Here is a 26,689-nt window from a genome sequence, read left to right on the forward strand (position 1 = left end):
GAAATTTACCAAATGGTTTCTAAGTTCAATTTTCATCTAACATGCTGAAATATTTTTGCATAAGGTCAATTTTATCTGGAAAGTTAAAAGGAAAAACAGTTTGAAGAAAAGTTCATTACCAGTTAAAATCAATACAAATTAAGTTTTAGATAAGTAACTTTTGTATAATTTAAATTTATTTAGATATAGTATTGAATGAAAAACAGTTTTGCTGTGAATTAACAGTGTTTTCTATGCTTCATTAAACCCAGTTTGAAATAAACCATTGTTATCATTTATCTTAATTCATTACGGCACATGATACTGACTGTGTCTGGGATACTTAGACTACTGAGTTATTTGGTAGATTTTCTACTCTATCATGACTTCAGATGTTCTGTCATGAGGCTCCACTATAAAGAGTGAATTCATAGTAGACATAGCTCACAGCACCAGACCTCACTGGATATATACACAGGTATTCTGATGGAAGTCTAGTAACATTTACATTAGACACATATATAATATATACAGAAGTTCCCAGCTGGCTTTGAAGGTGATAAGCTGCTGTTATTAATATTTTAGCTTTTCTATTTGCATTTCTCCATAAAAATAACTCTAGCCCACATATGTATATTATTTAACAAAACTAGAGTCAATTCGAGTGAGTACTATACTCTATCTTTCCATTCAGACATCCTAATATTATAAGCCTAATTTAAAAAGATAGTCTAAAGTGTTGGCAAGATTTGGAGAAAAATGTTCTTTGAAGTAATATTAGAGAAATTATATAAGATATTTAATTTGTCAATTATTTTTAAGGAACTGAGTCACTATAATTGCATTCACTGAATGGAATATTGTATAATACTTAAATTTATGTATTTGCTTTTTTAGTTATATAGTCATTTACACTCCACATCTTTCAAAAACAAACTTGAATATATTTACACAAATTTGGCATATGGCCATTTTAATATTTATTTTTCCAGTTAATAAACATGGAATTGTTTCATATATTTTCTGTCCTCTATAATTACTTTCATCGGCGTTTTATAGTTTTCATAGAGATCTTTCAATTCTTTGATTAATTCCTAGGTATCTTATTTCATGTTTGACTAGTATAAATGAGATTATTATTTTTATATATTTTTCACATTATTCACTGTTGGCATATAGAAATGCTACTGATTTCAGTATGTTTATTTTGTATTCTGGTACTTTACTGATTTCATTTATCTGGTGTAACATTTCTCTTTAAAGTCTTTAGATTTTTAAAAATATCAGATTATATTATCTGCAAACAAGCATAATTTGAAATATTCTTTACCAATTTAGATACCCTTTATATCTTTCACTTGTGCCATTGCTCTAGTAAAGACTGCAAGTATTATGTTTATAATAGTGTTGACAATGGGTATCCTTGTCATTTTCCAGATCTTAGATAAAAGGTTTTATATTTTACCTATTCAGTATGATAATACCTGTGAAGTCTTTGTTATGTTGAGGCATGTTCCTTCTATCCCCAGTTTTTCAAGGTTTTTATCGTAAAAGAATGATGAATTTTATCATGCTTTTTCAATATCAATTGAAATGATCATATGGTTTTTTCCTTCATTCTCTTGATATGATGTATCTCATTGATTGAATTGCGTATATTGTACCATTCTTGCATTCCCAGGAAAAATCCCACTTGATCATGATAAATGAATTTCCTAATGTATTTTTTGAATTTAGTTTCCTAGTATTTTGTTGAGGATTTTTGTATTAATATTCATGAGAGGTATTGGCCTGTAGTTTTCTTTTTCTGATGTGTCTTTTTGTGGTTTTGGTATCAGAATAACACTGGCATCATGTAATACATTTGGAAGTATTCCTCCCCCCTTTATTTTTTGGAATAGTTTCAGTAAGACTGGTACTATTTCTACTTTACACATTTGGTAAAATTCAGCAGTGAAGCCATCAGGTCCCTGACTTTTCTTTGCTGAGAGACTTTTTATAATGGCTTTGATGTCATTACGGGATATTGGTCTGATCAAGTTTTAAATTTCTTCCTGATTTAACTTTGATAGGTTGTATGTGTTTATAAATTTGTCCATTTCTCCTAGATTTCCCAATGTATTGGCATATAGTTGTTCATAGTAGCCACTAATGATCCTTCAGATTTCTGCAGTATCAGTTTCAATGTTTCCTATTTCATTTCAGATAGTATTTATTTGGGTCTTCTTCTTCATTTCTAACTCTGGCTAAAGGTATGTCATTTTTGTAAAACTTTTCAAAAAGGTAACTTTCTGTTTCACTGATTTTTTGGCATTGTTTTATATTTTAATTTCATGTGTTCCTACTCTGATATTTATTATTCGTTTTCTTCTACTGTTGTTGGATTTGGTTTGTTCTTGATTTTCTAGTTCTTTAAGATGAATCATCAGGTTGTTAATTTGAAGTTTTTCTACTCTTTTTATGTAGGGACTTACAGCTATAAGCTTACCTCTTAATACTGCTCTTCCTGTATCCCATAGGTTTTGGCATGTTGTATTTGAATTATCATTTGTTTCAATAAATTTTCTATCTTCTTAATTTCTTCATTGACCCACTAGTCATTCTGAAGCATATTGTTTAATTTCCATATATTTGTGTAGTTTTCAAAATGTTTTTTGTTATTAATTTCAAGTGATTATGGTCAGAGATGATGCTTGATATTACTTTAGTTTTCTAAGTGTTTTCAGAATTCTTTTGTGACCTAACATATGATCTATCTTTGAGATTAATCCATGCGATGAGAAAAAAAATGTATATTCTGTAGCTATTAAATGAAATGCTCTCTAAACATATGTTGGGTTCATTTGCTTTATGGTGTATGTTAGGTCTAATATTTCTTTGTTGATTTTCTGTCTGAAAGGTCTGTCCAATGCTGAAAGTGGGATATTGAATCTCCAGCTATTATTATATTGAGGTCTATATTTCTCTTTATCTCTAATAATGTTTTCTTTATAGATCTGGGTTCCCCAGAGTTGGATATATATATATATATATATATATATACACACACACACACACACATACACACACACACACACACGTATATATGCATACATATATATATACACACACATACATATATATATACACAAACATATATATTTATTTAAAGTTATTTACTCTTGCTTAATTGACCCCTTTATCATTGTATTGTAATCTTGTCTCTTCTTATATTTTTATCTGAAATGTACTTTATGTTATATATGTATAGAAACTCCCACTTGTTTTTGTTTCCATTGGCATGAAATATCTTTTTCCATATCTTTATTTTCAGTCTGTATGTATTTTTATAGGTAAAATGCATTTGTTGGATGCAACAGATCAATAGGTCTTGTGTCTTTATTCAGTCTGTCCATGTCTTTTGCTTAGAGAGTTTAGTCCATTTACATTCAATGTTATTATTGATAAGCAAGGACTTACTCCTGCCATTTTGTTGTTTTCTGGTTTGTTAGTGATCTCTTTCATCTTATTTTTTTCCTGTCTTTCTGTATTGAAGGTAATTTTTTCTGATGATAAGATTTAATTTCTTGCTTTTTATCTTCTGTGTGTCCATTGTATGGTTTTTCAATTGAGGTCATTATGAGACTTGTGAATACTGTCTTATAACACATTATTAGTAATTACATAATTTTAAGCAGAAAAATGATGTTAAGTTACATATGCAACATGACCATATGTCTTACTAGTAAAATGAGAAGAAGGAGCAAGATGGCCAAATAGAAGCCTCCACCAGGTGTCCTCCCTGTAAGAACACCAAATTGACAAAACAATGCACACAAAAAAAGCAACATCATAAGAACCATAAATCAGATGAGTTATCACAGTACTTGTTTACAAATCTATATTACTAAACAAGGCACCGAAGAGGGTAGGAAAGACAGTCTCAAATTGCTGACACCATGACTCCCCACAGGGGTCATGTGGCGTGAGGACAGTCTACTTGCTTGGGGGAGAGAGAGCACAGTGATTGTAAGGCTTTGCATTAGAGCTCGATGCTGCCCTGTCACAGAAAAAAGCAACATTGGGCTGAAATCACCTGGTGCCCTTGGACTGAGAATTTAGACCAGCCCTAGCCAGAGGGAATCCATCCATTTCAGAGGTCCAAATCTTAGGTCCTGTAAGCCTTGCCCCCATGGGCTAAAGTGCTCTGGGATTCTACATAAACTTGAAAGGCAGTCAAGCCCACAAAAACCGAAATTACTGGTTGAGTCCTGGTGGGGGGCATGCAATCTCAACAACATTTTTTGATCTGCCCTTGGCCAGAGTTGAGCCCACCATGCTGAATAAAGAGTCCCAGACTTGGCAGCATTCAACACAAGCTGAGTAAATCCCCTTGGGCCTTGAGTAAACACTGGCATAGCCAGGCAGTGCTCACTGTGGGCCTGGGCCAGTGGGGGTCATGGAGAGAGACTCATGTGCTTATAAAAATGGGTGGGAAGAGTGAGAAGAATTTTGTCTGTTTTTTTGGTGTCCACCTCAGCCACAATAGAATAGAGCACCAAGTGGATTCTGAAGGCTTCTATCTCCAGGCCATGGCTCCTGGTTGGCATTTCTGAACACATCTGGAGTCAGAGGGAACCTGCTGACTTGAAGAAAAGGATAAAAGCCTGACTGCCTTTCCCATCTGCTGATCGTAGAGCCATAGAGCCTTGAGCTATCATAGGCAATAGCCAGGCAGTGGTTACCACAGGCTTTGGGCAAGACCCAGTGCTGTGATGGCTTCAAGTTTGATCCAGCACAATCTCATTGTTGGTGGCTACAGGGGAGTTTGTTTGATCACTGCCCCAGCTCCAAGCAGCTCAGCACACAGAGAAGAGACTGTTTGAGAGGAAGTAAGGGAAGAGAACAAGAGTCTCAGCCTAGTAATCCAGAGAATGCTTTAGGATCTTATTAAAGACCACAGAGATGGTCTTTAATGAAACTGAAAGCCACAGCATTACTGGATTTGCAGTACCTCCTAATGTAATTTATGGATGCAGTAAAGACAATCTTAAATTTAAATTACAACACCCAGTAACTGATTACATGGAAAACATTTCCAGGAAGGATGGGTACAAACAAACCCAGATAGTACAATAAGTATCTAACACTTTAAATGTCAGACACCAATGAACATCCACAAGCATCAAGACCATTCAGGAAAACATAACTTCACCAAATGAACTAAATCTGGCTCCAAGGACCAATGTCTGGAGAGACAAAGATATGTGACCTTTCAAAAAGAAAATTCAAAATAGTTGTCTTGAGCAAACTTAGTGAAATTAAAAATAACAAAGAGAAGTAATTCAGAATACTATCAGAGAATATTAACAAAGAGATTGAATTAGTAAAAGAGAATCATGCGGAATACTGGAGCTGAAAAATGCAACTGACATACTGAAGAATACATCAGAGTCACAGAACAGCAACATTGATCAAGTAGAAGAATTAGTGAGCTTGAGGCAGACTACTTGAAAATACACAACCAGTGCAGACAAAAGAAAAAAGAATAAAAGGAATAAACCATGAATACAAGATCTAGAAAATAGCCTCAAAAGGACAAATCTAACAGTTACTGGCCTTAAACAGGATACAGAGTTAGAGATGGAGCAGAAAACTTATTGAAAGAGAGAATTCTAGAGAAATTCCCAAACTTAGAGAAAGATATCAATATTCAAGCACAAAAAAAGTATAGGACATCAAGGAGATTTAACTCAAAGATGACTACCTCTAGACATTTAATAATCACACTCCAAAAGAGAAAGCAAGGATCGTAAAAGCAGCAAGATAAAAGAAACTAATAACATACAATGGAGCTCCAATATGTCCATCAGCAGAATTTGCAGTGTAAACCTTATAGGCCAGGAGAGAGTGGCAACACATATTTGAATTTTTGAACAACAAAAAAAAACCTTTTAACACAGATTATTATATCTGGCAAAATTAATTTTCAAACATAAATGAGAAATAAAGACTTTCCTAGACAAACAAAAGTTGAGAGGTTTTATCAATGCCAGACCTGTCCTAAAAGACATGCTAAAGTTATTATTTCAAACAGAAAGAAAAGAATGTTAGTGTGTAAGAAGACCTCATCAGAAGGTGCAAAGCTCACTGGTAATAATAAGCACAAAGAAAAACACATAATATTATAACACTTTAGTAGTGGTTTTTCAAATAAAAAACGTAACAAATACACAAACAGTAAAAAGCAAGAAATTAAAACATACCACCAGAGAAAATTACCTTCATTAAAGACAAGACATGAAGAAAGGAAAGAAGAAAAATAAGACCACAAAATAACCAGAAAACAACCAAATAACAGAATAAGGCGTTATTGATCAATAATAACATTCAATGTAAATGGACCAAATTACTCAATCAAAAAAGAAGACCCAATAATCCATTGCCTCTAATAAGCATATTTAATCTCCAAAGACACACTGAAAATGAAGGGGTGCAAAAAGACATTCCATGAAAATAAAAACCAGAAAAGAGCAGGAGTAGTTATTCTTATATTAGACAAAACAGATTACAAGACAAAACTACAAAAATAAGGTCATTATATAGTGATAAATGGGTCAACTCAGCAAGAGGCAATAACAATTTTAAACATGCACCCAACACTGGAACACTCAGATAGATAAAGCAACGATTCCTACAACTAAGGAGAGAGATAGACTCCAATACAATAATATCTAGAGACTTCAAGATCTCACTCTTAGCATTGGAGAGAACATTAATACAAAAATTAAGAAGAAAGCATCAGATTTAATCTGCAGTATGAGGCAAATGACCTAACATGTTTACAGAACTTTTCAATCAACAGAGACAGAATACATTTTTCTCCTCAGCATGTGGATTACTCTTAAGGCTAAACCATATGTTAGGCTACAAAAGCAGTCTTGGAAACAATTTAAAAAAACAAAATGATGTCAAGTACATTCTTTCACCACAGTGAAATAAAAGAAAAAAAATCAATAATAAGAAGAATTTGGGAAACTATACAAACACACAAATATTAAACAATATATTGCTGATTGACCAGTTGGTCAATGAAAAAATTCAGAAATAAATTGAAAATTTTATTGAAACAAATGATAATAGAAAGACAACATACCAAAATGTTTGGGACACAGCAAAAACAGTACTAAGAAGAACATTTACAGCTATAAGTGCCTACATCAAAAAAGTAAGAGAGCATCAAATAAACAACCTAATGCTGCATCTTAAATAGCTAGAAAAACAAGAGGAAACCAAACTCAAAGTTACTAGAAGAAAAGAAATAATACAGATCAGAGCAGAAGTGAAATAATGGAACTAAATAAAACAACACAAAAATATCTAATTAAAAGTTTGTTTTTTGAGAAGACAATCAAAATTGACAAACTATTAGCCAGACAAACTAAGAAAAAGAGAAGACCTAAATAAATAAAATAAATTAATTTAAAATAAAAAATAGACATTACAAACAAGACCAGAGAAATTCAAAGGACGATTTAAAGTTAGGATGTGCAACAATATGCCAATAAATAGGAAACAATATTTATAAATGGATAAATTCCTAAAAACATACAACCTATCAAGATTGAATCATAAAGACATACAAACCCTAAATAGACCAATAATGGGTAATGAGATCAAAGTCATAATAAAATGTCTCCCAACAAACAAAAGGCTAAGACTTGACAGCTTCACTGATGAACAAAACTACTCAAGTATTTTGAAAAACAGAAGCAGAGGAAATACTTTTAAACTTATCTTAAGCACAAAAAGTAGACAAAGACACATCAGAAAAGAAAACTACAAGGTACTATCTCTGATGAACACTGATACAAAAATCTGCAACAAAATATTATCAAAACAAATTCAACAACAGATTAAAAATATTACTCATTACCAAGTTGGATTCATCTCAGAGAGGCAAGGATAGTTTAACACATGCAAATCAATGTGATACATCATATAAACAGAACAAAGGACAAAACTATATGATCCTCTTCATTGATGCTGAAAAACTATTTGATAAAATTCAACATCCCTTCAAAATGCAAACTCTTAGAAAACTAGGTGTAGAAGTAACATACCGGAATACAATAAAAGCTACATATAACAGACAACCAAAGCTAGTATCATACTGAATGGGAAAATCCCAAAAGCTTTTCTTCACTCTATGATCAGGAACACAACAAAAATGCCCACTTCCACTACCGTTATTCAACATAGTACTGAAATCCTAGACAGAACAATCAGACAAGAGAAAGAAATAAAGGGATCCAAATTGAACATAAGTCAAATTATCATTATTTTCAGATGATAGGTTTTCTTTTATTTTGAAAAATATAAAGATTCCATAAAAAGATACTTAGAACTGATGAACAAATTTAGTAAAGTTCCAGCATACAAAAATCAGTAGCATTTCTATATGCCAACAGAGAATAGTCTGAAAAATAAATTAAGAAGGTAATCCCATTTAAAATAGCTACAAATAAAATTAAATGTCTAAGAATTGATTTAAAGAAGGGAAAGATCTCTATAATGAAAATGATAAAATACTGATGAAAGAAATTGAAGAGGACAAAAAAATTTTATGTTCATTTTTTAGAAGAATTGATATTGTTAAATTGTCCATGCTACATAAAGGAATCTACAGATTCAAGACAATCATCAAAATACTAATAACATTTCTTAAATATTAAAAAATCTAAAATTTATATGGAACCACAAAAGACCCAGAATATACAAAGCTATCCTTAACAAAAAGCACTAACCTAGAGAAATCATATAACCAGACTTCAAATTATACTAGAGGTATAGTATGCAAAATAGCATGATATTGGCATAAAAACAGATCCATAAACCAATGGAACACAATAAAGAATAAAGAAACAAATCCATACATCTAAATTGATTTCATTTTCAACAAAGGTGTCAAAACACATTGAAGAAAGTAGTCTCTTCAAAAAATGACACAGTTAAACTGGATAATCATATGCAGAAGAATGATACTACAACACTATCTCTTGCCATATACTTAAATCAAAATGGATTAAAGACTTAAATCCAAGACCTCAAGCTATGAAAGTACTAAAAAATGTATTTAAAAACCTCTCCAGAACATTTGTCTGGGCAAAGATTACTTGCTTATGAATAGCAAAGGAAACAAGCAACAAAGTGAAGAGACGACTTACAGAATGAGAGAAAATAATTTGCATACTATCCACCGGACAAGAGATTAATAACCGGAAAATACAAGGAGCTCAAACAACTGTATAGGACAAAGTCTAATAATCTGGTACAGTAATAGGAAAAAGGCCTGAGTAGAAATTTCTCAAAAAAAAGATATACAAATAGGAAACAGGTACATGAAAACTTGCTTAACATCATTGATCACCAGACAAATGCAAATTGAACCTGAAGAGATATTATTTCAAACTGGTTAAAATGTCTTTTATCCAAAAAACAGGCAATAACAAATGCAGACAAAGATGTGGAGAAAAAGAGGTCCTTGTACACTGTTGGTGGAAATGTAAATCAATACAAAACTGTGGAAAACAGTTTGGAGGTTCCTCAGAATCTAAAAACAGAACTACCATATAATCCAGCAAGCCTGCTACTATTTATATACCCAAGAGAAATGCAATCAGTATATCATAGAGATATCTGCTCTCTCATATTTGTTGCAGCATTGTTCAAAATAGCTAAGTTTTGGAAGCAACTTAAGTGTCCCTCATCAGAAGAATAGATAATGTGGTACTTATGCACAATGGCGTACTATTCAGCTATAAAAAGGGTGAGATCCTGTCATTTGCTACAACCTGGATAGAACAGGAGGTCATTAAGTGAGATGAGCTAGGAACAGACAGACTAAATTCACATTTTCTCATCTATTTGTGGGACTAAAAATAAAAACAATTGATTTTGTGGAGATAGAGAGTAGAATGATGATTGTTCAAGCTGAGAAGGGTTGCTGGAAGGAGGTGGTTAGTAGGTACAAAATATAGTTAGACAGATAAAATAATAACTAGCATTTGATAGCACAACAAGGTGACTATAGTCAACAACAATTTCTTGCACATTTCAAATACAGAGGATAATTGGAAGCTTTGAAATACAAAGAATAGATGCTTGAGGTGATGGATATTCCATTTACCATGATGTAATATTATGTGCTGTATGCCTGTTACAAAATATTTTATGTACCCCCATAAATATAATTTCTAAGAGAGAAGCTGTCATGTTTTCCCCCATGGATTCTAGACTTCTAGAATATGCCTGGTCCCATAAGTATTCTGAGTTGAGTGACATAGTAATAGAAATATCTATCTATCTATCTATCTATCTATAGATCTATGTCTATCATCTATCTATCTTCTATATATCTGTAGATTTATATCTATGTATCTATGTATCTATGTATCTATGTATCTATCTATCTATCTATCTATCATCTATCTCCCTCCCTCCCTCGGAACTGACATCCAAGAACCCAATATTTGTGTATGCTTCTGATGAGTAAAATGCTTTTATCTGTAATGAGAAACAAAAGAACTATGAATGTATGTCAGGCTGCCATTCTTATGTAAGTAAAAAGCCCAGAACTGTTACTTTTCCTTCACCATGATATTTTCAAAACAAAATCAAATTTTATTTTGTAAAATTATCCCCTGAATTGTTTTTACATCATCACCATAATATCTCCTAACTTAGTGTCACAGCCTTCTCCAGACCTCATGACCTCTCCACTACTTTAGTAACCCAACAGGAATATAACACTTTAATATTTCTGTTTTAACAATGAAAGATTAAATATTTGACTTCCATATGCCCCAATGACCAATTCCACCTTAGGCTAGGCATATTGGTTTTCAGAAAACATATTTATTTCTCAAAGCTTATTTAAAAGTAATCTGTGTTTTAAAAACCATACCACACTTTATTTCCTGCTGTACAGGATTCAGAATACCACCAAAAGCTTTGGGATTCATTTGACAAGAATCAGCAATGGCTTGCCTTATATCTGAATGTAAAATTGAGCAGAAACTTGTAGGATGATACCAGTTTGCTTAATACTTACTATCAAATTTTAGATAACAAAATATTGTGATTAGTAGACAAGTGACTCCTATCTACATTCAGTTAATAATCCTTCAGGTATATTTTCCAGAGCATGAGGCATTCACCTAATAGATTTGGTATTGCTCTTAGGCTGTGGTGTCAAATATTAATTAAAATACTAGAGAAAATTTTCTCTTGTTTATGACAACATTGTGTAAGTAAGGGGAAAAAAAAGAAGTACTTAATAATTCACATTTAGAATCAGTATACTACAGAGCCTATTATATATCAGAACCTGATCATAGTATGCAGAAAAAAACATTGTGTGAATGAATAACATAATGTGTGCAGATAAAGAACAGGTAAGTTTACAAATGATGATGCTCCAGTTAGTTCTTAATTCCTTACACACAAAAGACACACACAAAAATGTATCACTTACATTTTTACTCAGAAAATTGGAGTCACCTAAATAAAATTTTTATACTACTTTCAAGCTTCCAAATATATTTTAGTATTTTTCTTCATTCATTTTAACTTTTTTTCTCCTATCTGAAGGGAAGAAAGTTGGTCTCTAATAATAAGGCAGAATACTCCATGTTCTGCTTACAAAATCTTAACATACATTGTTTTCTCTATTGTCTTTCATTTTAGAAAGCCATCTTCATTGTGGAATGTTAGGGGATCGCAGTATAAGAAAAACAATGAATACCAACAACAAAGCCAGCATTTTGAGATAATCGTAATTATCATTTTGGTTTAAATCTTTCCATAGGTTTTATTTAACACATATATATGTATAGGAACTTTTAGAAAATGTGAATACAAGTTTTGAAATCATTTTGTTATATTATTTTAGCATTATATATTGTACAAAATACTATGGATTATCAAAATTTTCTGTGACGTGACATATATATATGTATATGAACATTTAAAAATAGTTACATATCATCTTATTAATGCACCATTTTTTTTGTTTTCCTAATGTTTCCAATCTTAATTAGGTTCATTCCTATACTGTTAGGAATATTATTTAAAGAATGACATGTCCAGTCAGCCTTCAGCATCCTTGTGCTCCACATTCTTGTATTCAAGTAATTGGAGACCAAAAATATTAAAAAAAAAATGAAATGTAACAATACCACAAGAAAAAAAGTAATACAAATAAAATACACTATAGCAACCATTTATACAAAATTTACATTTTACTAAAAAGCATATGTAATCTAAAAATTATTACAAGTATATGAGAAAAGGCATGTAGGTCATATGCAAATACTATAACATTTTGTAATAGAGACTTGAGCATCCACAGATTTTAATATTTATGGGGGTCCTGGAAACAATTATTTGTGGATAATTACAAACAACTCTACATAAATTCTTACATTTCTAGTTATGTCCATAGTTTAAGTTACTAAAAATTTAAATGTAAAGACATAAATTATGTTTTTAAAAAATCATTACATATGGCCACATTTCTCTACTGAATTTTACCGTTTTCAATTTTTTCTAGTATCTGATATTATTTTCAAAATTATCAGTTTTGAATATATCTATATTTAATTTGCATTTATTTTATAACTGTTTAGTTTTAAAAAATAAGGTTGAAGAGGAGAAAGATGTTTATTTATATCTATTTCCTTCATGGAATTGAAGGGTTACTTTATTTGCCCACAATATATCAATATGTTATACCACTTACTGACATCTAATAATTTTCTCTACATTGAGCGTGGCAGTTCTTCATCAGATATTTCTTTTTCTAATTTTTATTTTAGAGTCAGGAGTACATGTGCAGGTTTGTTATATAGGTAAACTGCATGTCATGGAGGTTTGGTGTACAGATTAGTTCATCATCCAGGTCACAAGCAAAGTAAACAATAGGTATTTTTTCTGATCCCCTTCTTCCTCCAACTCTCCAGTCTGAAGCAGACCCCAGTGTCTGTTCCCCTCAGAGTGTCCATGTGTTCTCATTTTGTAACTCCATGGTTGACAGTAATTTAGGTTAATTCCATGTTTTTGCCATTGTGAATAGTGCTGCAGTGAACATACATGTGTATGTATCTTTGTGATACAAAAATTCATATTACTTTGGGTATAAACTTAATAATGAGCTTTCTAGGTTACATGAAAATTCTGTTAAATTCTTTGAAGGATTGGCCTGTAGTTTTCTTTTTCTGATGTTTATTTGTGTAGTGTTGGTATCAGGGTAAAACTGGCCTCATAGAATGAGTTTGAAAGTATTTCCACCTCCTGTATTTTTCAGAATAGTTTGAGTAGGATTGGTATGATATTTTTTTTAATGTTTCATAAAATTCAGAAGTGAAGCCATCATGTCTCTGGCTTTTCTTTAGTGGGATACATTTTATTATAGCTTTGATCTTGCTACTCTTTTTGGTCTGTTTAGGGTTTGGATTTCTTCCTGGTTCAATTTTGGTAGGTGGTATGTGTCTAGCAATTTGTCTCTTTGTTCTAGATATTCCAATTTATTGACATATAATTGCTCATAGTAGCCACTAATGATCTGAATTTCTGCAGTATCAGTTGTAATGTCTCCTTTTTTATTTCCTATTGGACCGTCTCTCTCTCTCTCTCTCTCTCTCTCTCTCTTTGTCAGGCCAAAGGCCTGTCAATTTGTATAACTTTCCAAAGAATCAACTTTTTGTTTCACTAATCTTTTGTATTTTAAAATTTTAATTTCATTCATTTCTGCTTTGATCTTCATTATTTCTTTTCTTCTAATTTTGGGTTTGGTTTGCTTTGGCTTATTCAGTTCTTTAAGATGCCTCATTAGATTTTGCATTTAAAGTTTTTTTATTATTTGTCAATGTTGGCACTTATACCTATAAACTTTCCTCTTAATACTGCTTTTGCTGCATCCCACAAGTTTTGGTATGCTGTGTTTCCATTATCATTTTTTCAAGAAATTTGTCAATCTCCTTAATTTCTTCATTGACCCACTGGTCAATCAGGAGCATGTGGTTTAATTTCCATGTATTTGTATAGTTCCCCAAATTTGTCTTGTTATTAATTTCTACATCTATTTCATTCTCATCAGAAAAGATACTTAATATTATTTCAAATTTTGAATGTTTTAAGACTTGTTTTGTTACCTAACTTACGGTCTATTCTCGAGAATGACCCTGATCCATCTGCTGAGGAAAATAATGTGTATTCTGCAGCTCTAAGACAAAATGTTCTGCAAATTTCTGTTAAATCCATTTGGTCTATAGTGTAGATAAAGTCTGATTTTTGTTGTTGTTGTTGTTGTTGATGATGATGATGACTTTCTGTGTGGAAGACTTGTTCAATGTTGAAAGTGGGATTTTTGAATTCTCCAGCTATTATTGTATTGAGGCCTCTCTCTCTCTTTAGCTCTAATAATATTTCCTTTAAGTATTTTGGTTCCTCAGAGTTGTTGGATTCATATATATATTTTAAAATGTTACATCGTCTTGCTTAATTGACCCATTTATCATTATATCATAATCTTCTTTGACACTTCTTATATTTTTTGTTGGAAATGTACTTTTTCTTATATATGTATAGAAACTTCTGCTTGTTTTTGGTTTCCATTAGCATGGAATAACTTTCTCTATCCCTTTCTTTTTAGTCTACATGTGTATTTATAGGTGAAGTGTGTTTATTGCAGGCAACACACCAATGGGTCTTGATTTTTCAACCATTAAGGCAGTTCATATATTTTGATTGAAGAGTTTAGTTAATTTGCAGTCAATGTTATTATTGATAAGTAAGGGCTTACTCACGCCATATTGTTGTCTGTTTTCTTGTTGTTTTATGGTCTCCTCTTCATTTTGGTTTCCTTTCTGTCTTCCTCTAGTGAAAGTGATTTTCTCTGGTGCTGTAGTTTACATTCTTGCTAGGTATTTTATTTGTATTCATTGCATGTTTTTGCCATGAGGTTTGCAGATTGTGTCTTATGACCCCTTAGTTTGACCTGATAACAACTATTTGTATAAACAAACATACAAACAAGCACAAAAAACTAATAAAATCTGTATGCCTTAACTTCATCTCCCCACTTTTTAACTTTTTGTTATTCTTATCTTATTGTACTGCTATCACTTGAAAATTTGTTGTAGTTGTTATTTTGATTGGTTAGATGCAGAACTCACTTGCCATTTTCATTCTTTCCAGTGAGAGCTGCAGACCAGAGCTGCTTCTGTTTGGCCATCTTGGCTACCCACCCTCTCTCAATATTCTTACATATATATATACACACACACACACACACACACACACACACATATGTATATATGTATATATATACACACATATATGTATATATGTATATACCATTACCTATACTTTCTATCACTATGTGGATAGTATCTTCTAATGCACAAAAGTTTTGACATTTTGATGAGGTCCAATTTATTTATGTTTTCTTTTGCTGTGTCTACATTTGCTGTCATATCCAGAGAATCATTATCATGGCCATGTAATTAAAATTTTCTTTATTTTTCTTCCAAGGGTTTAATAGATTTCTCTTTTACATTTAAGTGTTTGATCTATTTTAAGTTTGTATATAATGTAAGGTAATTATCCAACTTCAGTATTTTGCATGTAGTTTTCCAAGCACCATTGGTTCAATACTGCTTTAAGTTTCTTGAATGCATAAACCTAACTACTCCTTCAGGGCCATTGTACGTACTGTCTCTTCAACCTGAAATGCCCAAGCTGCAGATATTCATGTGATTGGTTCTATCTCTATTATCTATTACCTAGTAATAGTATCTATTTACCATAAATGTTAAATTCAAATGTTACATCCTCAGATAAATCTCCCATTCTCTAGATGCCCTTGTAACATCACTCCAGGTCATATCTATCCTATTATCTTATTTAACTTTCTTTATACAATTTTTTACTATCACAAATTTTTACTGATTACCATTGGCAAGGGTGGGTGTATGATATGGAGAGATGTATAGGTCAAAGGGTACAAATTTGAAAATATGAAGAATAAATAAGTCTAGAGATCTAAGGTACAATATGAAAACTATAATTATATTATTGTACCCTGAATATACACTAAGGGAATAGATTCTAGGTGCACTTACCAAAAAAATAATAATAATAATAATAATAATATGTTTGGCTCTCCAGGGTTTTTTGGTGGTTCTATGCACATTTTAGGATTTTTTGTTCTATTTTTATGATGCATGCCATTAGAATTTTGACAGAGATTGTGTTAAGTCTATATTGCTCTGGGTAGGATGGACATTTTAACAATATTATTTTTCCCACCTATGAACACAGGATATATTCCCTTTCATTTGTGTTTTGTTCACTTTCTTTCATAAATGTTTTATCTTTTTCAGTGTACAAATCTGCCAACTCTTCATTGAAATTTATTTCTAGATATTTTTTATCTTTTCAAAAGGGGGATTTAAAAAGTTTTTTAGATAAATGATTATCTGTATATATAAATGCTACTAATTTTTGTATATTGCTTTTATCCTACAACTTTACTAAACGTATTTATTATTTCTAACAGGTTTACTTGTTTAATCTTTGGGGTTTCTAAATATAAATTGATGTCATCTACTGTGTGACCCAGCAATTCCTCTACTCATTATATACTCAATGGAACAAAAATCATTACTTTGTAAAGAAACCGGCACTCCCATATTAATTGGTGCATTATTAACAATAACTGAGATATGGAAACAATGTAGGTGGCCATGAATAGATGAACAAATAAATAAACTTGAGAGAAATTTGTTTATCTATCTACATACCCATATGCACACACACACACACATATATGTATATATACACACATATATATGTATACAGATGTAATAAAGGAAATCCTGCCAATTGCAACATGGATAGACCTAGAGTACATTGTTCTAGGTAAAGTAATCCAGATGCAGAAAGAAAAATATTACATAATTTCACTTATTTAGTCTGTAAAATATTTTTTTAAAAGCTTGAATATACAAAGATAGAGCATAAAACAATGGTTACCATGGGTAGTCTAGGGGAGAGAAAATGGAGAGATGTAGGCCAAATAATACAAAGTAGTAGATATGTATAATGACCAAGTTGAGAGTTTTAATGTGCAACATAAGGACTAAAGTTAATACAATTGTGTTAGAGATTTTTGTTAAACAAGTAGATATCTGTTCCTGTCACAAAAAAATTACTACGTGAGATAGTAGATATATTCTTCTGATTCATTCACTATAGTTACCATTGTACTATCTATATGTAACTATGTATCATTATGTATCCCTTAACATCCTTGTAAACCTTAAAAATATACAATAAAATGTATTGTTTAATGGGTAACTACATGAGATAATGTTAATTTGCTGGAGGTTAGTAACCAGTTCACTAAGTATAAGAAAACAACATGTTTTACAATTTAAATATATACAATACAATATTATTAATTTATTCAGGTTTTTATATCTTCCTCTAATCACTCTATTTTGTGTTTCCATGGAATGGAATTTATAAGAAACCAGGAACCTTGTTAACTAATGGTGAAGTATAAGAGGTTTGCACAGAATAGGAGACAGTTTTTTTTTTTCAATTCTCACTGATTTATCATTTTCAATAATAAACTTATATTTTTTCTCAACATTTGTTCTACACTGAAAAGGAAACAAATAGACATTACATGCAGATTCACAATATTATCTAAAATATACATCCATATATTTTTCTTTATGGAGCAAAAAACAAAACAAAACTGTTTTATTATCAAAAACATCCAAAGCACAAATCTTTAATAGAAATGAAAATGGTTATGATTCTTTTTCTAATGGGTCTCTTTTCCTTTGTCCCACTACTTTTGAAGAAAATGCCATATGCTGTAAAGTTTAATGAAATGGCAAAATGACTTGAGTACAAATTGTTGTGCATTACTTAGAAAATACATCATTTGGTGATGCAGCTTTCCTGAAAGATGTTTTTGGAAAGTGTTTTTGTATACTTACTAGAAATACTAATTTAAATTGGACTATATTTCTCCACAGGGTGCAAATATGAATTTCAGCTAGAACGGTTATCAGAGTATATTGTTTCAGGCTGTTTTTCAATAAGAGAGAATAGAGGACAATTCTCCAGTGGGAGTGAAAAAGTTGCATAATTATGTCATAAAACATTAACTTAACAGTCGGAAGTAGCACTTATGTACCACTATAAGTTCTGTTCTCTTGGGTTTAATTTTTTACAACTATAATAAATCTAATAGATCCATAATTCCCTTATTGAGACAGAAATTGTATCTGTTTTCAAAATCTAGCAATCTTCTATGAGCACAGGCAAGCATTCACATAGACCACACATGCACAAAATGTGTAAGATATCTGGTATATTATTAAAATTAAAATGCCTTATGAGCATTTTCTTCTTAGGAATTAAATCATTAAATTAATGATTCCTTTGAGTTTTAGAATGTCAGGATGTATTATAAATCGTGAGAAAAAATACTAAATGTGAAAACACTATCATCATAGTGTTTTCATATTGCATAGGTATATTAAATGTCAAACGGTGGTAAACTCTCCTGTCTCAATGAGATAATCTCCTGCTTATGTGAGTACCTTCAAAGTGGAATAAAGCACAAATGTGTTGTCTCTCTATATTTTCCTTTTACATAGCAGCTCTGGATAATAGCTCACATTCCCTTGTTCTCAGAAATCTCAGTACTAAGATTCCTTAAATCTGCAAGGTAAATTTCTCTACATGTCTGAATACTACAGACTTCAAATTTCAACTTATCACTGCAACAGACACTTACATTCTTAAATGCCTTTGTACTTTAGTAAAGCTCTTCTATCTGCAACAGTTCTCATATTGCATTCTTCAATATTTAATTTTTACTTTATTTTTCACAGTGCTTCATTCCTCCTTTAAAAAATTGACTTCACATTACTAAGAATTCCAGTGTCTCAAAGACTGCTTATTTTAGGAAACTCACAATTTTATAGTTTTAGCCCTTTTTTTCTATGTTTTCAGAGTTTCATGCACTTGAAATCCATTATGATGTTTTTCTTTAGTTTTCTCTAATTCAGAAAAAATAAGCTTAGTTTTTCCTCACTGTTCTCATGAGTCTTATTTTTCAAAATTTGTAATATTTTCAGAATCAATTTCATAATTTCTTCAAATTATCTAAACCTATAACATCCTTTTAAAAATGTTGAAGGAAGGCCGGGCATGGTGGTTCAAGCCTGTAATCCCAGCACTTTGGGAGGCTGAGTCAGGTGCATCACGAGGTCAGGAGATCGAGACCATCCTGGCTAACATGGTGACACCCCATCTCTACTAAAAATACAATATGCCTTCAGTCCCAGCTATTCCAGAGGCTGATGCAGGAGAATCGCTTGAACCCGGGAGGTGGAGGTTGCAGTGAGCCAAAATCGCACCACTGTACTCCAGTCTGGGCGACAGAGTGAGATTCCATATCAAAAAAAAATGTGGAAGGAATATAGAATGTTTTTATCATAGAATATTTTTAGTAATATAACTACTGAGCTTACTAAATGGATACAAATCTATGGTTATTTAATGATGGAAATATATCCAATCATTGAAAAAAAGTTTTTCATTGTCCATTCCATATTTTTAATTAAACTCGATTGTGCCAATTATCTACTCTCAAAGTTATTTAACTAACCCCAATGTTATCAATAGTCATCTACTGGACTCTGCTTTATTTCCAAATCTGAAGAAATTTTAACTTGCCTTATATGCTTTCTACATTTTATCTAGCTTGTCATCATTAAAGAGATTGCTGGAGGACATGCTGAACAATCATATTCTGGATCAGTTTGACTAGTAATATTTTTATTATGAACATAAATGCATGATCATGAGTTTTATAAATAAACACAGTTATTTGCAGGTATTTGAGAGATGGGATTCACATATTACCAGAAGAGTTGCTTAAACAGACATTGGTTAAATATATCCCAGAAGAAAAAAAAATTCAACAAGATGTATTAATCAACAAAGTCATTGTCTTAGTCCTGGGAATGCTGCCATTATGGGTCTCTAGGATTAACTGTCAACTTTTATTAGGTCATAGAGTTGGCATCACCACAGTTCTGGGTCCCTCGCCTAGTCAGCTAATTGGTTATATAAGCAGTATTCTCTGGTTTGCATGTAGTATTGGTTGCCTTTATTAGAAGAAATAAGAGACAAAATCACAGTAAGAGTAAGTCCTGTTCAAGATGTAATCCCTAGAGTTTAGCTAGCCATCTCAAAATGCCTCCCTGATGTCACAAATAGTCTGTAAGGGATCACAGATAATTCCCTTATCTAGTAGTTCAAAACCTAAAAAATGAGCAGTACTAACAGAGTTTCATTAATATGGAAAGGTAGCTTTATTAATATGGAAAGATGGCATAGCAAAGCTGTGAAGCAACCTTAGAGTTCAAATCCCAGCTCTGTTTACTGCTGCTTTGGGGAAATTTTTAACCTCTTTCTTCACTTTTTTTTCTACTGTAAAATTGGCATGAAAACAGTGACTGTTTCACAATGTTACTATGAAAATTGGAGTTAATAGTTATTGCAAATCTCTGAAAGCAACATTTTGACAATAGTATGAGCTATAATAAACTGTTAAAGGAAAATTTTTGCAAGGCTTGTAATTGTACTTTTGAGCAGGACTATTTTGATAACAGAAATTCCAGAGTTAAATGTCACAATAGTCACATACAAAATGGAAAATGAAAGAAATTTTAAAATTCTTTACTAGAGCAGCTTGCAAACTAAATTTTTATGAGCAATGATATTAAATTGCTCCTTTTGAGCAGTCAAATCTTATTTTCAAATAATAGGTTTTGCAGAACCCCAATTTATAAAATAGCTAAGAGTAAAGTTCACCATACTGTGCAACAGATTGCCAGAATTCATTACTTCTAATTGAACCTTTTACTCTTTGACCAACAACTCCCCTTTACTCATTGACTCCCACTCCCCAGCCTCTGGTAACCACCACTTTACTCTCTACTTCTGTGAGTTTGATTTTTCGAGACCCCAGATATGAATGAGATCATATGGTATTTCTCTTTCTGTGTCTGGCTTACTTCACTTAGTATAATGTCTTCTAAGTCCATCCATGTTGTCTCAAATGACAGAATTACCTGTTGCTTTCTTTTTAAGGCTGAAATAGTATTTCATTGTACATATATATCACCTTTTAAAAACCATTCATCTGTTGATGGACATTTTGGAGTTTCCAAATCTTAGCTTGTGTATGATACTGCAGTTATGTTAACTAAAATGTATTGTGTAATTTAAAACAGCTATCAGAGAAAGTGTTAAATATTCTCACCAAAAGAATGATATTTGAGTTGATGTATATCATAATCAGCCTGATTTAATCATTCTACAGCGTACACATGTATTGAAAACCACGTTGCACCCCATACACACAGACACACACACACACACACACAATTATTATTTGCCAACTAAAAATAAAATAATTTTCTTTAATAAAGTAGAGTTGTTTTATTGAAGCAAGGATAGCTCTCCCTTTTCCTTCATTGCTTGGCATCATTAAAGGCATGATTCCTCGTAAAAACAAAATAAACTTTATCTAACGACAGACTTGTCTACTCTGTAGAAGTCATTATTCAAATAAATATCTCTGAGGAAATGTGAATATTCAACGTAGATAATCCAGTCTCTCTGGGTGGCCTTAGAGCACTGTATATTGAGTAAAAGTGTTTGTTCCCCACAAATCTGGAAGCCATAAGATTTTCAATGATCTGATCAAGGATCAAGCCCCAGAGGAAATACTTTTGATTTCCTGGTTCTTATTTTAAAATCACACCACAATGTTGTATGATAATCCATTGTATATCAATAATAATGACGCTTGATGTTTAATATGTCTTAATATAAAGTTTTCTATATCAAAATGCTACCTAAAAATATATTGCATGTTAGGAGTTAGTGATTAATAACTCTTCAGAGTATGCTTCCACTCTAATGGCCCTTTGTTGCTGAAAATCTACTTTATTGTAGAAATAGTGTTCACATAACATAAAATTAACCATTTTAACCATCTTAAAGGGTACAATTCAGTGGCTTTTAGTATATTCACAATGTTTTATTACCATCACCACTGATTCCAGAACATTTTCATCATCCAAAAAAGAAACTCTGTACACATTAAGTGGTTACTCTCCATTTTCCCTCACTCAGTCCCTGAAAACCACTACTCTACTTTCTTTCCATATAAAATTGCGTATTCTGGACACTTCTCAAAAATATAATCATACAATATGTGGCCTTTTGTATCTGGCTTCTTTCACTTAGTATAATGTTTTTGAGGTTAATCCAAACAAATCAGAATTTGTTTCTGGTGAGGGCTCTCTGCTTTGCTTGCAGATGACCACCTTATTATGACATGGTCTTTATTTTGTGCACTTGTAGAGACGGGGGAATAGGGGAGGAGAGGGAGAGAGAGGCAGAGAGAGACTGCTCTCTTGTGTCCCTTCTCACAAGCTCATTTATCCCATAAGATTAGGGCTCTGCCCTTATGATCTCATTTAACTTTAATTACCTCTTTAGATAACCTACCTTCAAATATAAGCACAATGATAATTTACATATAAATTAATTTAGAGGGACACAAATATTTGGTCCATAACATTCTCTCAGATTTAGTTTATGTAAGAATCTTTAATTTTTGAAGGATAATTTTAACAAATATAAAATTATTGATTAACAGATTTTTTTTCTTTGAACACTTAACATATGATGCCACTGTCTTCTAAGCTCCGTGGTTTCTGATGAGAAGTCAGCTATTAATTTTATTGAGATTCTCCTGTAAGTGGCAAGCTGCTTCTTTCTTGCTGCTTTAAAAATTATCTTTTTGTCTTTGTTTTTGACAGTTTGGTTATGTTTCTCAAAGTGTGTGTCTTTGAGAATATTCTACTTAGGGTTTACTGGTTTCTTGATATTTAGAATTATTGCTGTAATCTAATTTGGGAATATTTTGAATACTGGTTTTTCAAATTATGTTTATGTACTTTCTATCTCTGTACTACTTCTGGAACTACCATCATGCATAACTTCATAAATTTGTTATATCCTGCATCATTTTAATTTTTAAAAATTCTTTTTTTCTCAGCCTAAATAATCTCAATTAATTGTTTTCAAGATCCTTCAACCTTTATTTAGCATGCTTAAAACTGCTGTTGAACTACTCTAGTAATTATTTTATTTCAATTATTGTATATTTTAACTCCAAAAATTTTATTTGGTTCATTTTTGTTAGATCTGTCTCCTTACCAATGTTCTCAATTTAGTTAGACATTCCACATTCCTTTATTTATTTGTCTATAGATTCTGTTCCTTCATTGATCATATTTTAAATGGTTGATTCATAATTTTGTTTAGAAATCCAGTGCCAGATCTTTCAAAGACAGTTTTTAGTAATTTTTTTACTGTGTAAGAGCAGTATTTTCTAATTTTTTGCCTGCTTTATATTTTTTTCTGGGAAATTGGACAATTGGTACATTACAATACAGCAACTCTAGAAATCAGATTGTTCTGTCTCCAACGTTTAGTTGTTATTGCTTATTGCAGTTGTTTTTCTTTATTGACTTGTCTGAACTAATTTTATAAAGTACATATTCTTTATTGTGTGTAACCACTAAAATCTGTTTAACATTAGTTTAGCGATGACCTAGTGACTCAACAGATATTTCCTTAAATGTCTGAAAAAATGATAACAAAACCTCCCAGTTGTGCAGATTGACTCTACATTTGTGGTGGTTTATGCCTTCAACACTTGGCCTGGCAGTTTAATACTATAACTTTGCCTTCATTTCTTGCCTGTGAGTTTCCCAAAGATCAGCCAAAGGTGAGAGTTTAGGGACTTATCAGGTAAGTTCTGAATACATGCCAGTCCTGGGCATGCACATCTTAGATTCCCAGAAATATGTGGCAGCATTTTAAAGTCCCTTACTCCCAATATGTCTCACTAACCAGATTTTTTTCTCAACCTAGGTGAAATAAAGGGAAGCCCTTTGAGCTTATACTTCAGGGTGTCACAAAATAGGTAAAAAAGAAAACCAAATCCTTGGAGTATATGATTTATTGCCTCTCTCCATCATCAGGAATCTATAACCGGATGTGGGCAGTATTCTTTAAGGCCACTGTCAAGCTGAGAAGTATGGGGTGGGTTTAGGGTTGGTAAAACCCTTACAAAATTTTCTTAATGAAATTCAGATGTTTAAAAAATATTTAATTTGTTGCTGTGAATTTCTAATTAGTTCCCAGTGCTCTTCTAAATGTGATTGTGTCAGTTTATGCCACATAAGTATCTGCTTTTGTAGGATAATGGGCTTGGTAGCTCTATGCTCTCCCATTTTAGCTGACATCACTGGAAATTTGCTTTTAAATAAGTCATGCATTACCTTAAGAGAGCCTAGAGACCTTTGCAAAATAATGACAACAGGTCAGAAAATTGAAGTTTTCAAATAATCAGTGTTATTTGTAACTTTATCTGTGCTTCCTCGTGGCATTTAAAATTTGTTAATTTAATTAGCACCCCAAAGTTTAACTGATTCTACATTCCTATGTGAAGAAAACTGTTAAAATTGTGTTTATAATAACTAGGTATAAAAAAACACCAAATTTCATTTTCACATAGAAAAAATATCACACTGAAACATTTATTTCAAGGTGGCCAATTTAAATTAATTAATATGCATTATTGCAAAAGCTTCAATTTGCAATGAAAATGTTAGAATATTGCATTGTCTACACATTGAAGTTAACATAGATGATTATAACAAGTGCTGAATAATTTATAAGGCAGTGTTTTTATATTGAGCACCTCTATTCAAACTAATGTTTACTTTGTGGGAATGGGAACACTTAAAACATGTGAGCCAATTTTAAAATCTATGCAGCAGTATCACAAATGGTATATTTTAAAGTCAACATCTAAATTAATCCTAATTTTCCATAGAATTTGATTTTCTCCAAATGTGTATACATAGTGACTCTCTGTAAAACTTTAACATTAGCAACTATGTGAATTTTATTCTTTATACCCTATTGAACTAAGATAATACTAGCTATGTGAATTATATCATCTGCAGAACTCATTTACAACATATATTCAAATCCACCAAAAAGTAGTAATGCATCTCTTTTGAGTTCACATTCCAGTACTCTTTTGACTGAAAAAATAATTCATGCTTATTGCATAAGTCATTTTGTACATATCCACTAGTTTCTCTACAGTAAAGTGTATGCAAAAGAAACCTTGTGATTAGTTTTCAAATTCAGAATAACATCATTTGTTCTTTAATAATTATGCTTAACTAATAATTAGATGTTGATTATTTAAAATATGTTTGAACAAACTTGGATCACAGCATAATAAAAACAGAAATTAATACTAAAAAATTATTCAAACACATACAATGACATGGAAATTAAACAGCCTGCTTCTGCATGACTTTTGGGTAAACAATGAAATTAAGGTAGAAATCAATAAATTATTTGAAACCAATGAGAACAAAGATAAAACATAACATAATCTCCAAGATACAAGTAAAGCAATGTTGAGTAAACTTTATAACACTAAACATCCACATCAAAAAGTTAGAAAGTTCTCAAATTTACAACCTCACATTCCAACTAGAGAAACAAGAGCAAACCAATCCCAAAGCTAGCAGGTGACAAGAAATTACCAAAATGAGAGCTGAACTGAAGAAAATTGAGACAAAAAATGTATACAAAACATCAAGGAATCCAGGAATTGGTTTATTGAATGCAAGAATAAGATTGATAGACTACTATATGGACTAATAAAGAAAAAAAAAGATCCAAAGAAACACAATCACAAATGACAATGGGGACATTACCATTGACCTCATAGAAACACAAAACCCTCAGAGGCTGCTATGAACACATCTATGTGCACAAACTAAAAAACTCAGAAGAAATGGAAGAATTCCCAGAAACAATCTCCCAAGAATGAAGGAGAAAGAAACTAAATCCCTGAGCAGATCAATATTGAGTTCTAAAATTGAATCAGTAATAAAAAGCCTGCCAACGAGGAAAAAAAAGCTGGGACCAGATGGATTTACAGCCAAATTCTATCAGATTTATAATAAAGCACTGGCACCATTGCTACTCAATCCAAAAAATCAAGAAGAAGGGATTCCTGCCTAACTCATTCTATGAAACCACTGTTATCCTGATAACAAAAGCTGGCATGGAGACAAAAAAAGAAAATGTCAGGCCAATAACCTTGATGAACATAGATGCAAAAATCTTCAACAAAATACTAGCAAACAGAATCCAGCAGCACATCAAAAATCTAATCCACCACTATCAAGTAGGCTTTATATCTGGGATGCAAGATTGATTTAGAATACACAAATTAATAAATGTGATTCACCACAAAAACAGAACTAAAAACAAAACCACATGATCATCTCAATAAATTCAGAAAAGGCTTTTGATAAAATTCAATATCACTTCATGTTAACCCTCAACAAACTAGTCATTAAAAAAATAGACTTAAAAATGTTAAGAGCTATCTATGATAAACTTACAGCCAATATCATGCTGAATGGGCATAAGCTGCATACCTGCACCATGAGAACCAGAA

The sequence above is a fragment of the Aotus nancymaae genome, unplaced genomic scaffold, assembly GCF_030222135.1.
Source record: "Aotus nancymaae isolate 86718 unplaced genomic scaffold, 86718_ANA_hifiasm-v0.15.2.pri h1tg000004l, whole genome shotgun sequence".
In the NCBI taxonomy this organism is placed as follows: domain Eukaryota; kingdom Metazoa; phylum Chordata; class Mammalia; order Primates; family Aotidae; genus Aotus; species Aotus nancymaae.